This window comes from Pteropus alecto, unplaced genomic scaffold (genome assembly GCF_000325575.1).
Source record: "Pteropus alecto unplaced genomic scaffold, ASM32557v1 scaffold106, whole genome shotgun sequence".
Classification (NCBI taxonomy): Eukaryota; Metazoa; Chordata; class Mammalia; order Chiroptera; family Pteropodidae; genus Pteropus; species Pteropus alecto.
In genome coordinates, this window is record NW_006442103.1 from 7995782 (window position 1) to 8011114 (window position 15333).

Consider the following 15333-nt stretch of genomic DNA (forward strand, 5'->3'; position numbering starts at 1 on the left):
AAGGGAGGAGGAAGAGAATGAGAAGAGAGCAGGCGACCAAGTTCGGAAAAGAGCACAGTTAAGCAGGAAGTGGTTGAGACTGTGTGCAGAAAGCAAGTAAGAAAAATGAGAAAAGATGTGGAACAAAAAGAAAAGCTAAGTTACCTTCGAGTTCAGAGAAGACAAGCAGTTTAATTTCTTGGAATTTCAAAAGGCTAATAAGGTACATATTTCTGAAGCTCTATGATATGGAATGAACTAGTAAATAATAATTAAGAAACTATTAAGTCTACGGCCATCCTACCCTGAACAAGCCCGATCCCATCTGATCTCGGAAGCTAAGCAGAGTCGGGCCTGGTTAGTACTTGGATGGGAGACCACCTAGGAAGACCAGTTGCTGTAGGCGTAAAAAATAAAAATAAAAAAAATAAAGAATTGTAAGCTGACAAGGTCCTTGCAATCTTTGGGTTCAACCAAGGTTTACCTCGCCTAAAAAAAAAAAAGAAACTATTATTGTACGCAGTGGTATATCTTATAATCTTATAGAGATAACTATAATGACAGAGGCAGGCTCTTTTATACATTCAAATTATATATTAAAGTTTAAAGCAAAAAGCAGGAAATCAACTGCTTGTATCATGAATATATTTTATTTAATTTACTAATTAATTATGCTTCCTGTCTCAGCAATAATTAAGATGTGTGATTTCTTAATTTCTGTGTACACTGATCATGCTGTATCTGAGGATGTAGATAGTAATTTTCATTATTATCATTATTACAATCACATCTAATACTGCTTTACTTGAACACTCTCACTATAAAAGTGAAGCTTTGCCTTTCATCTTTTGCTAATCTTTCTCACCTGCTTCATCTAATTAATATATCTGTACATGAAACTTTAACAAATATGTCACTGTAGATATTATTCAGTCTTATGATCTCAGACTGTTGTCAAGTCATCTGCCTTTCGTTTGTTTTTGTTCTTTTCAATGTTATAGTCATTATAAATGCAACTGCAAAATTAACTTTGCCCTCCCTAAGCTCATGTTACTTTAGTTACTTAAAGAACAATTTCCTGCTCATTAGAGAATTGGGCCGAAACTGTTATTTTTTGCATTTTTGAGTTTCTATTGAATGGCTCCCTTATATATAGTTAACGATCTGTGTCTGCACTTTTAGAAGAGAATTGCAACCTTTCAGTGAATCCATCTGGGCCTTGTTCCATTTTTAAATCTAGGGCATTTTTCTCTTTGACTCCCTCTTGATGTGTAGTGTTCTGCAGTTTGAAGTTCAAGCATGTAAGTTATTTAAGTACTTTAAGATCCAAGTTAAAGTATATATTTTTCACCATATATTGTATGTTTATGTTCATCTGCACACTGAGAAGAGCTCATCTTGCTTTTTCTGTAGGCATTGATTTTTTATCATAATGAGGTATAGGGAGGGTCTGGGCATACAAAAAGTGCACAAAATATAGAATGAATGAAATGATGCTGGTATCAAGATGACTTCTGAGGTTTTAATAAAATTATAGTAAATTCTGGAATGATTTTACTGTTGTTGTTGTTGTTGTTGTTTTGTTGTTGCTGAAGATACAAATAACCACAAGCTTGCGGCTTAGTAAATACAACTTTATTATCATATAGCTCTATAGGTGAGAATTCTAACTCTGCTCTACAGTAGCCAAAATCAAAATGTCTGCGGGCCACAGGGCTGCATTCCTTTCTGAAGACTTCAGGGAATAATCTGTTTTCTCTTGTTTTTCCAGTTTCTGGAAACCATGTACATTCTTTAGCTCATGCCCCTTCCTTTTTCTTCAAACCCAGCACTAGTGGATGGAGTTCCAACTGTGGCTACGTTCCCCTTGGTTCTTTGTAATCGGGAAAGATCTTCTGCTTTTAGGAAACCATGTGATTAGGTTGGCTTACCTGGATCATCCACACTAATCTTGCCATCTCATTGTCTTTAACCTTAGATTAAAGTCCCATTTACCGTGTAGGGTAACATATTCCCAGGTTCCACTTGGGGGTCCGTTATTCTGCCTTCTGCACCCTTAAACACGTTGATCTATAAACATCTCTCATATACTTACTTTATGCACTAGCCATGTGAGCTAGAATAATTCAAAAGCTCAAAAAGCATCATTTTAAAAGGATGAGTGTATATGTTAAATGTTAGAAAGAGAAAGAAAACATGCAAACATAGATAACAAATGATGAAAATCTGACTTCATCTCGATACTGACCCCGTCCCACTTCTGCCGTGATAACCACTATATCCATACTTTATACATTTACATATAAATTCATACACATATAAGTAGGTTCATACTTTTATTTGATGATTACTTTCTTTATTCAATAAATGTATTATAGTTTTTCTATGTCATCGCATATAGATTCACCTCATTCCACAGTTTAGCTATAACACAATTTATTAAATGACTGCCATATTAAAAGAATTCAAATTATTTCCATTTTAACTTCAAAACAATATTTCAATGAACATTTGGAATTAAGACTCTGAGTACACATGTGTATTAGTTGGGACTCAGGTTGCACATGTCAAAAATGCAATTCAAATAGCTCAGCAACAAAATCTATTTATTGCCTAAAGTTAAATTGAGAAACCAAAAAGTGTGTGTTATTCAAGAACTGTTAGATTTATGGATTAAACAATGTCATCAGGCATCTATCTATTCATCTCGCCACTTTTCTTCGCTTGGTGTCTGTCATTCTGAGAGATTCCTTTAATATGGCAGGAAGACCATATCCACCTATCCAAGCCAACATCCAAAGAAAGAATAATTTTCCTAAATACTTTAGAAATGTCCAGTTAACAATACTGATTGGTCTAGTCTAGGTCATGTATGTCCAGGTGGTGGGAAACAGTCAACTGCGTGTAAGATGAAATACTCTGGTCTTCAGACTTGAGTCACCAAGGCTCAAGTCTCTGGATCTAGCCCCAATGCAACCACAGTTAGAAAAGATTGCTGTGGTTTAAAAGATGGGCAAGCTCCCACAGCAAGGGAATCACAAACTATATGTATTCCTGTGGATTTCCTAAATTCAAGGGTATGTCCATTTCTAAAGTTGATATCTGTTATGGGCTGAATTCTGCCTCCCAAATTTGTACATTGAATTCCTAATCCCCAATATCTCAGAATGTACTGTATTTGGAGACAGGGCCTTTAAGCAGGTAATTAAGGTAAAATGACATCATATGAGGAGATGGTCTAATCCAATATGACTGATGTCCTTATAAAAAGAGGAGATTAGGACACAAGCGACACACAGAATGAGGTTCAGCCACGTGAGCACACAGCGAGAATATAGTCATCTGCAAACCAAGGAGAGAGGCCTCCGAAGAAATCCAGCCTGTCTGCATCTTGATCATAGAATTCTAGCCTCCAGCACCATGAGAAGATAAATTTCCATTGTTTACCTATTCTGTCTCTGGAACTTCGTTATGGGAACTCTAGCAGAATTACAATTTTAGTTACTGACAAATTTACAAAAAGAAAGGTTATATAGCATTTACACTCCCACCAACCGTGTTAAAGTAACTAAACTGTTTTCATTTTTGATTATTATCAATGTTACTGTTTTTTGACTAGTCAAAATGGTATCACATTATAAATATAGTTATTTCTCTAATGATTAGAAAAATTAACCATTAGATCTAGCAATATAGAGATCATTGTTGAATATCAGAATAATTTTGGTGGAATGCTGAGGGCAAATGCCTATATTGTGAGTAGGTTTTTGGAGAACAGGAGAAGAGGACAGTGGAGAGAAGAAAGGAAAAAGATACAAGCTAATTACCACGGAGGGCAATAAGAGCTCAGTCCCCCTGGAAAATTCAAGAGATGTTGTAAAACATGTTTTAGCATTATCCCAAGAAAGAAATCTGAGATATGTATTTACCATTCTCCATCTGTCATTGAGATATCAACCTCATGTCCTTCCGATCTGACCTGTGTGTATGACCTGAGCACTCAGCCATGGCCGCGGAGTGGAGGGGAGGATAAATCTCTCCGGCAGAGCACTTCTGCAGTTACAAAGATGAGGGCTCAAGGGATGTGTATCATCTACTACCGTTAATGTCCCTTTGGGACAAAATATGAGTCTATCAAACTCTGTGTTTGAATGCTTTAATCAGACAAATGGGAAACGGAGAAAGTTTTCCTTAGCTTTTTCATTTGCCAGAATAGTAGTATGGAGTGGGATGGGATGGGAGCTACTAGGCACCCAAAAACCATGTGACATAGCATCAAATCAGCGTCTTCATGGGAGAGAACTTATGTAGTAAATGGAGTCACTCAAGGAATTAATATTTACATATACTCATTCCCCACTTAGAGTTTGTGAAGCACTGTTTTATCGATTCAGCATTTAGAGCAGAAGACTTTTTCTTTCCTGTTTTGTTTTGTTTTAGCAAAAGTATTATGGAGTCTTAGTAGAGGCCTTTCAATTCCAAGTAACAATAACCCATACAAACTAGCTTAATTTATGAGGTTGTGCTTGAACTAGTCAGAATTATTACATGATACAAAAAATGCAGTCAGATCTCAGGAGAAACTAGAATCAGAAACTGAAAAGCCGTCAGAAATGGAAGCATATATTTCCTCTCTTTTTATATGAGTCTCTGAGTTTAGGTGATCTCTTTTTTTTAGCTTCTGGATCACATTCTCCCACCTTTCCTCCCTCTTTTTCCCCCTTCCCTCTCTTTTCCCCCCTCCCTCTCTTTCTTCTTTCTACCTCTCCTGTATGGTTGTCTGTGCTTCCTCAAAAATAATGTGTTAGTTTTCTATTGCCATGTGACAATGGAAACTATGTAACAGAAACAGTGGCTTGAAACAACATGAATTCACTATTTCACTGCACCAGAGGTCAGGAGCCTGGACATGGGTTAGCTGGGTCTCTACCAGGGACTTGCCAAGCTGGAACCACAGTGCCAGCCAGGGCTCAGGGCACTCATCATTGCTCGTTGCTTGCTGGCAGAATTCAGTTCTTGTAGCTGTAGAAATAAAGGCTGCTGGGCTTTTCAATGCTGGCAGGAGAATCTCTCTCATCCTTCTAATCTCATCTTTCAGGAAGGGCCAGGTCCCTGGCAGTGCTCACCTGCTTAAGCCAGGCCTACATGGGATTATCTCCCTTTCATTACCTCGGAGGCAAATGATCATATCTGCAAAATCCCCTCTCCTTTGTCACGTAACAGTCTGATCATTGGAGAGATCCATCATGTTCTCGATCCTATGCACACTCCACACACAAGAAGGAGAGGAAAAAGAAGTTTGAGGGCCATCTCAACATTCTGCCTGTCACTAGACATATTACCAAAAGGGGCCCCAAATGTCAAGCTCTAGTTCCGATTAAACAGCTAGCAGTGAGTGACCATTTCAAAATTAATTCTGAATTCCTGGAAGTAAGACTGAATGATTGAGGTGGGGTCTGACGGAGGCTTTGCCTAATCGTCTATGGCTTGTGGGATTGAGTAATATTCTATAAATCTGGTTCTGAGAGTGCTCAAAACAGAGGGGATACACAGTAATCAGATAATAGGGTGATTGAGAAAGAGTGACTAGTGAGAAAAAAGGAAATGAAGGAACTGTGCTGATATTTTTAATAAATATTTTTAATAAATATTTTTTTCAAGGAAAGGGCATAATCAGTTGAGTAAAATTTCTCTTAGGTTTTACAATTAGAGCTAGAAATATAGTGATATTAATAGTAAATATAATAGTGACAGAATCACTATTTCTGTTACACAGAGGAACCCTTGACTGCCTGTAAATGTATACAACTTTCTGCACTCACACATTCTTTCTATTCTTAAAACTTTACTTGTTTTTCCCTAATGTAAATTAAAACCATTCAACTTTGAACCTCTTACCGTCCATCTACTAAAATCTAAATGAGTGTTTAAACATTGGCATGCATTATACACACACGCACAATACCATAAACCTATTAAGATAGGATATAGGTTATGATGGGTATCTGTTTTAAAACAATCTTTCCAGATTATTTTTCCTCTGCATAGTAAAGTTTTAGTTTTATAAACTCTTCCCCACTATCCAAACATTTGTTGTGCCTTGTATTCAAAATATAGGAGAAGGGAAAACAACCAAACTGCAGTAACAATTTCCATTTCAAAAGCTGGTAGGAGAAAATGGATAGAATAGCAACAGATATTGACTATTGGTTGAGATATTTATATTCTACAGGGAGATATAATGACATAAGTGATGGTGCCAGTGACTCTCATGGGCCTCATTGTGTTGACACACTACTAATTTGGGGGGATGATTTTGTTGGTCAGCAAATCTGGTTGCTCTGGGTTCTGACAACTGATACAAATGTCCCTTGACTAGTTTGTCTAATGTCAATGAAGAGGGGCAAAAACACAGAAGTGTCTTTAGCAGGTAGCTTCTGGCTAGTATTGATATCCTTTGTACTAATAAAACAGCTTAGTAATGGTTTGAATAGCCAAGATTCTTTGCTGTCTTGGTTTGAATTAAGCAAAGTTCAAGTTCAATAATATTTTGACTTTTTCCAGTTTTATTAAGATATAATGAGCATATTGTATTAATCCAAGATATATAGCATGATGATTTCATATATTTATATAATGCAAAATGATGACCACAATAAGTTTAGCTAACATCAGTGACCTCACATTACAATTTTTTTGTGCATGATAAGAACTTTTAAGATCAAGTCTCTTCGCAACTTTCAATACTTAAGTTGATTTTTGTTTTAATGTGATAAAAACCACATAGTATCTGGAAACTTCTTTTAGTTATTGTTAATAACTTTAGTTGGAAAGATCTATATGGAAAACAATTATCTAGACCAGAGTTGACATTCTAAAGTAGCCTGTATAAGGCAGAGTGGTTGAATAGGCTAATAATGCACATGGCTAATTTCTTGTTAAGGTCCAGTAAAGAGGTTAAAAGTGTAGCAGTCGCTGTATAATATAGACAGAAATCAAGTCCATCTCTGATACTGGGCAAATTTCTTAACACTCTAGATCTCAGTTTACTGAGATGTATAAGTGGAATGATAAAAGAATCTACCTTTTGAATTTTTGTAAAAATTAAATAAGAATGCATATAAATTACTTGGCTCCCAGGAATCATGCATGTAAACTACCATTATTATTATTATAATTATTATCAATCTATTTTATTTGATCTCAGTAATTACAGAGCATTGATCTGCTTTTGTTTCTCTCTAGTACAGCCAAAGGAGCTTTGGATTTCAATTGTACTCTTCCCTACTATGTAGAAATCTAATCAAAACAATTTGATTATATTTGGCCTCTGAATCTCCTAAAATGTTTTTTGTTTTTTTGTTTTTTTTTTTTATGAGGATGTATCATCTAGGTGCCAAAGGCAGTAGAAAATCATTTGGTTAATGCATATGTGGAGTCAGTTTCACACGCCAGGATAGAGTCATCTTCATTCTTTTTACTCCCCATCTAGGCCTCGTGCTGAGGAGTTACTTGCAATCTGAGGTTTTGGATCAAATATTCAGTTAGTAATGACTTTTTTGGAAGGAAAACTTAATCTAGCTTAAATGAAAAAGAGGAACTTATTATAACCTACAGAACCTAACCATGGGAAGCAGTTCTGTTAGAATACACTTGGTTCAAGATTCAAAAATTAAATAAGAAACAGGGAAAATGAAAGTTAGTACTTATATCTCTTAGACTATCTATGCCTTTGGAATCATGATTTTGAATTCTGTGTCTCTATCAGTTCATTTGATTTTCTCCTTCTTCCATCTAATAATATTTACTATTTCATATTCTTGGCCTACTTAGGATAAAGGCTAAGCTGTTATTTAAAAAAAAAAAAAAAAAAAGCCCAAAGTAAAGGAGCTTAGGAAAAAGAGAATTTTTTTCCTCAGATATAAAAATCCCAAAGTGAGCAGACCAAGTTGGCAATCATTCAAAGACCCAGATTCTTTCTAAATTCTGATATCTATATACCCTCTGATTTTGTCTTCTGTAGTTAGGCTGGACTATAGATATTTTTATGTTTCAACACTTTGGGATGCATAGAAGCATAGGGTCACATAATGTCTTAAGACCAAGGCCAGACATTTCAATGGTGAGAATTTAGTCTATAGCCACATCTGAATTTAGTCTATAGCCACATCTGGTACAAAGAGGTTGGAAAATATTGTCTTTGGTTGGGCAGCCATGTAAAGACTAGTATTTTCTATCTTATTATGAGTCAGTCTTAGCTCTTAAATTTATTTGTCCTAATTTCAAGGCACCAGGGAAACTTACCAATTGGATGTCATTTCTAAATTTTCATGAGAGAGACCTAAATGAACCACTCTTGATTCAAAAAGTTTGAACAGAGATAAGTGATATAAAAAAAAATGGTTTTTCATATCCATATCTAAGTCAGAGAGTGGTTCAGTACAAGAAGTTAGAGGTTGAACAGATGATCCAATGGTTATTTACCTATATATTAGAATTCTAATATATTTACCTATATATTAGAATTACCTATATATTAGAATTTTAATTTTTTTTGAAACTAACATAATGCTGACATCAAAACAAGATAATACACTTACAGTGAACTACAGTGAACAAAATTAGCTGATGAAAATATTTTTATCTAAAATACTACCAAACTGAATTTTGAAAGATTCAGCTGTAACACACCATGTTCAAGTACAGTTCATTTTATAAACTTAAAGATATTTTATAGAAGGACTCAGTTATCTAATTATTTTATTGATATGTCAAAGTAGAAGAACTATTGATATTTTTAGTTGATAAATAAGGCATTTGAATGAATTCAACATACATTTTTTATTTAATAACGTAGTTCTAGAAATAGATAGACTTATTATTAAAAAATACCATATCTCAAAACTTTTTAGTCTTTAATTAGATCTGGTGATAGGCTGTAAGTTTTTCTCTAATTCAGGAAAACCCATAGAATTCTAATGCGACACAATGCATGAGATGGCCATGGGCTCACAGTTCTTGATTCAGTCCTCCAGGACGTGAATGCCAATGCTAGAGTCTCTGGCCTCCTCTTATATCATGTGTGTGAGTGTGTGTTGGACAGAGAGATGGACAGATAGACGAAGAGAGAGGATACAGAGGAGAATTTTCTGTGTATATATGGAAACTTTTTCTGAAATTTTATTAATGAGAAAAATGGAAATTATCTTTACAAAGCTACTAAGTATCTTTGATATTGATGATACCAATGATATGAATTACTGTTCAAAAATAAATATAAGAAAAGCTAAATATTTTGCAAAGTTTTAGGTACTTCAGAGATTTTGTTAAATAAAAAAATATGAAAGAAACTAGATTATTCTCAATCGAGAGTTCTCTCCCTTTTTTGATCTTTCACAGTATCAACTAATTTTGTAATCGAATGGCAAATTCCAGCACTTAGAAATACTGTCTAGATATATGACTGTTTGCAGTGAGATCCTCCAAACATGAAGCATAGCGCACAACTATTCACACACGTTATTTGTTCTTATGTGAAAAGGAGTTATTGATTTGTATGTCTATTAATCAGTTTTATAGTCATGCAATCAAGGTTCAGTGAGAGTTTCTAATTCAGACTTGCAGATACATTAGACATGAAATATGTTTACATCTAAATAAGCAGCACTAGTCCCAAAACTTCCACTGCTACTTCTTTCAAAAGATAATTTTTTTCCTTTTATTATACAAAATGTATCTGAACCCCATAATACTACATTAGGACAATAAACATACTTTGACTATACCTGATTAACTCCCCCCACCCAAAAAAATTTTTCTATCCTATATGTATTTTTCACTCTTTGCTTTACCAGGCATTAATTTAATACCTGTTTCCTAATTGTTTAGTTGTGTGTTTCTAAAATGCTTAGCTAAGGGAAACCCTGCCAAGGAATGCCATGAGTAGTTGCTTCAAAGCCCTTGTAAATAACTGCTTATGTAAGCCTAGAGACAGACCATCTTTTACATAGTTCTGATACAACAGTGTATATGGGATGTTTAGTCATTGTTATATAACCACTGAGCAATGTGGCTAGGTAATGCTGATGGCATAATAAATTGTATTTAGGAATCTGACATTAAATCCAGTATTCTGGCTTGAAAAAGACAAGTTTTGCAAACAAATAATGTACTTTCACTAAAGTTTTTCAGGATGATATATGGGGTATAAGAGGGTGTTTGCTAAGCCCCCAGTCTCTGCTTCCCATGGCCTGGTGAGATCTTACCCTGGGCAACAAAATTTCATCATCACCAACTAACTCATCTCTGTTTAGGAAACTGGGGAGACAGAAGGCTTCCTAAACACTGAACACCCTTCATCCCCAGTTTCATTTACTCTAGTAATTATTTTAAAAGATGCATAACGATTTTAGTAAATGAGTTTCTTTGAAATGTATATGTCATTTTTGCCAAACCTCAAACCTACTCCTTCATAGCACACTTCAATGAAAGGCTATTGACCAAGTGAATAGATAAGTAATCACCACAACCTCGAAAAGGTCTTTGTGATTTTACTGCTAGATCCAATAGCTTTATAACCATTTGTCTCTCTGTCCAGTATCTCCTACCAGAACTCATTGAGCACACTATTTTCAAGTTATTCTTTCCTAATTGGGACATTTCCTGTGGCACAATTGTGTTTACAAACCTTAGAGACTGTGGAACAACAAAAAAATACATATTAATGTTCATTTTTTAAAATTTTATTATTAGTTTCAAGTATACAGTACATTGGTCAGATGTTTATATAGTTTATAAAAAGATCCCCTTAATTGCTCTTTCTCTCCTCTGGTTCTCCACCTGGCCAATACATTCCCTATGCCATGCTCCCCATCCCTGTGACCATCTTCAACTACTAATTTGTACTTTTTTAATCCTTCACTCCTTTCTCCCAGCCCCCCAATCCCCTCCCCTCTGGCAGTCACCAGATTGTCCTCTATATTTGTGAGTCTGTTTTTGATTAGTTTGTTCTTTTTGTTCCTTAGATTCTGCATATAAGTGAAATCATATGGTATTTATCTTTCTCTGTCCAAATTTTATATTCGTTAATGTATAAAATATGTTATCAGAGATTTCATAGATTAAGTATAAAAAAATTACTCAATAAAAATTATGTTAAGACAAACTTGTTAGTTATGTCACTGTTGGAAACATTACCCACTCTTCAGTGATCCATTCTGATTATATTTAAGGTAAATGACAAAGCAGTCTAAAGGCAGAACTATTCAGGGTTCACAAAATATAAATTTCTGATTTTTTTCCAATTATTGATTACAAAGGAGTCATTTTAAGTGAACTCTAATGGAGATACAAATTTATTGAGTTTGGGAAAACTATAGGAGGAAGAGATCTTTGAGATTGGTAAGTGTTCTGTGTTCAGTTTGTTAATCTTGAGCTATCGAATTGGCAACTGAATGTGTGAAGCTGGAGTTCAGTGAAGAGGAAATCTAAGTATTTATATTTTGATCACATCAACAAATAATTGGAATTTATGTCCATAGGACTAAAGTAGATTCCCTACGAAGAAAGTTCCATAGAGAAGAAAAACAGGACTGAAAAAAAGCATCGAGGGCTGCTACTTTTAGAGATTAGGAAAAGGATATATGGATGACAATAACAACAAAGAACTGAGAAGGAAAAGAAGATAATTAGGAGACAGTGTCATCACAGAATACAAATGGAGGGAGTGTATCAAGAAGCAGAGGCTGATCCATGTGTCAAATGCTTCATAGAGAGATTGTTATATGAAGATCACGTAACTGGATTTGAGAAAATGGAAAATGTTGATGACTTTAACCTGAGATGATTCAATAAATTGTTGGGATAAAAAGTGAGTTAAAGTGAAAATGAGATATGAGGAAACAGACTCAATGAGCCCAGCGAAATCTTTCAAAAACATTTGTAATAAATGAATCAAAATAGGAATATGGAAGGGAAAACTAAAAAGGAAATGAGAGTAATATATGTTTGTTATTTTGAGTTCTGAATAGTTGTTTGTTTTAAAATGGAACTATTGCATCATCTATGTATTTTGACAAGAATAATACAGTACAGAAGGAATATTATTGATGCAAAGAAAGGGAACATTTCAGGACAAATTCCTCTAGTGACAAGAGTTTATGAGATCAAGTGCATATTGGAGAGAGTGAGTCATCTAAGATAAGAACAGAAATATCAGAAACATTCATTGAAGGAAGGAGGTGAATGTTCATATGCGGGCAGGCTTCTAAGAAGAGGAGACACATTCTTTTTACTCTATTTTTTAAAATGCAGAAGCAAGATCATCAGCTGAGAGTGAGGAGAAGGTGAATTGTAAAATTGTATATAAAAAAAGATATTGAATTACTATTTAGGATGGTAGATATTTTGGAGATATATAGTAGAATTGTTGGAAAGTATGGGTTTCTATTTGAAATGTGTGGTCCTAAATATAAAGTGTGATCAGCCAACATGTTGTCTACCCAACACATTCAACTGCTCTTAAAAAGACATGCAATAAGTGAATACTCGGGATTTGTTAAAGTTGTCATTTTCCTAGGCAAATATTATGGAGGGATATAAGATTTAATGGTATTTATAAGATACTTGTTATAATTATGGATCATGGAATCTAAGCTGAGTAAGGAAAAAACAACCTGGGTTGTTAGGGACTTGGGAAAGCCTGAATAAGTAAAGGTAAGAGGTTAGAGAACAGAGATTCTCAGCAAGGTTGAAATAATGCTGGAATGGAATATTGAGCTGAGAGGATAATAGAAGGTGATAAAATAATCAAAGATTTTGAATGAGGTGCTGTTGTTGGGGATAACAAAATCAGGAGTTATGGCTGAAGAATGAGGGATGAAAATGTTATTGAAACCAAGGAGTTCAAAGGTCCAAGAGCCTCAGTAGTTGGTTGGCTCATCCGCATGAGTTTTGACCTTAGGCCGTATTCTCAACAGTGCGGGAATGAATATATAGGCTGATAGATGATTTGAACTGTTGGCTTCTAGTAAGTTACATAAGAAAAAGAGGGATAAGGACACAATAAATTTAGAACAAATTGAAACTCTACAGAATCAGTGTTATACAGTTAGTGTAATGCTAATAGACCAAAGGAGAAAAATATCAACAGATATTGGAATGGCATTTGATACAACTACCAATACATAGATAAACATATTATACATGTACATATAGTCTTCATATATACTGTCACTATTATTATGTTGTCTTGAATATACTAACTGAAGCAATTTAAAAAAAGAAATAGAAATGAGGTATAAATATCGAAAAGTAGAAAACAAACTGTATGCATTCATATTTTATCATTTATTAGTAAAACTTGAAGGAAAAATTAGGTGATTTCCATGATTTCTTCTAGGATTAACATTCTCCAATGCCTCAATATTTTCTTTCTGAGAAAAGAATCTCCAATAGGGACAGTTTAAGTGTCCCTGAAAAACTGGATATTTTTTGCTTCCCACTCTTTGCATCACCAAGGTAATACTCACTGACTGGAAGAATCAAATAGAAACACTGATGATCATATACACCTGCATTAACCCTCCTCACAAATAATTTGTTTTGCTTTTTTACATTTGATACTATATTCCCTGCATACACCAATATTGTCTTCTAAATGGTAGGACGAGCACCCTCGCTTGCTAGGAATAGTTTAAACCAATTATAGTAAAAGCTTTCATGATGTGAAAGAGTGGTGGATGAGGAACGAGGATAATTGGGAAATTAAGTGATTGAACTGGTTTAGATGATATTTGAGTTTCACTCCAGCTGCAAAATTTGTGCTCTCACTTTTTTGTTCTTATTATTGTCCTAATTCTTCACTCTTTTTTTCTCCATTATCTAGTCTTTATCTAACATTGTGAAAGAAAAATTTAAGTCAGAATAATAGAACCACTGATATCCCTGACAAAATTCTAATTAACGTAGCCACCCTACACTAAGAAGTTTCCAGATATTCTGGAATTTGTAGAAAACCTGAAAGGATTAATATAACAAAATTTCATTGTTTGATCTATTCCTCTAGGACGGATGGATATTATTTGACAAGCCTGAGCAGACATGAATGGATGCCCTCATAAACGAAATGCTGGAGGCTAGCTACACCGTCTTCAGCTTTATTTCCTAAAGTCTCCTTTTATTCTTCTAGACCAAGCACACCAATGATATATCACCTTTCTGGAATGGCAAAGAGGGCAGTGATTACAACCACGAAACATGTGAATCTGCAGAATTGATATGTTTGTGTCTATATTCCCATTTTCTCTCTCTCTTTTTTTCTCCCTTTATCCTTTATATTTCAAGTTTGCCCATCACTGAATTATTTTGCCCATCACTGAAGAGCCTGGATTTCTGCCCTTCCCCATTCCACTCAGAAGCAAAAATTATGTGTTTAGCGAATCAGGAAAGCCAAACACATCCATATATATTTTTTAATTTATAATAGGAAAAGGATTAATCATGTGTACCACACTGCAAAATATTTTTACTTTTTGCAGTAAAACAGTTAGACTATGTTAGTAAATTCCATTATAATAAATATATGCAATAATTATTTTATATAGTGTATGTATTTAACACTGTAAGTGATACATAAATAAGAGCATTTATCCTTAACTCCATGGTGCTTGTTGCCTGCTATAACAAGACATTTACTCAAAGGAAAATTAAAGAAAACATGATACATGCGTTCTCTAAGAAGAAATAAACACAGCACTATAGATATAGCTCAACTATGAACCCAGAGAATAAAAATAGGGGGAAGAAGACATGGAAAAAAGAATACGGATAAAATTTTGAGGAGCTAAATTGAGAGTATATCAAGTGGTAATAAACCCCAAAAGTGGGAAGTAAATAAATATATCTAGAATGCAACTAACAACCCAGCTTCACTGAGTGTGATGGGCGTGGTCATTAGGGTTGAGAAAATACTAGGTGTGAAAGGCCAGGAGTGTAGGCAGGAGGCTGGTACAGAACTTAGTCGTTGTCATTAGAAGCCAGATGGGCTACATGATTTCACAGGGCCTGGTGCAAAATAAAAATGCGCAGCCCTCTGTTAAAATATTAAGAATTTCAAGACAGCTATAGCAGAGCGTTTAACCAAGTGTGGGGCCTTCTAAGCATGGGGCCCAAGGGACTGCACAGGTCACATGCCCATGAGCCACCCCTGTTGGTTAGTCACTGTTTTTAAGTGTTGGAGTAAGTGATAGGAGATTTTATTAAGGAAAATAGATCTAGTGGGAATATCTACAATAAACCAGAGGATAAGAGTATGGGAAGGGAAAACAATTGAAAGACACTAGAATTATATAGAAA

At 34.8% G+C, this 15333-nt stretch overlaps 1 pseudogene; it reads left to right on the forward strand.

Moving 5' to 3' along the window:
• Window positions 1-266: 266 nt before the first annotated feature.
• Window positions 267-385, forward strand: LOC112469186 (annotated as a pseudogene).
• The last annotated feature ends 14948 nt before the right edge of the window (window positions 386-15333 follow it).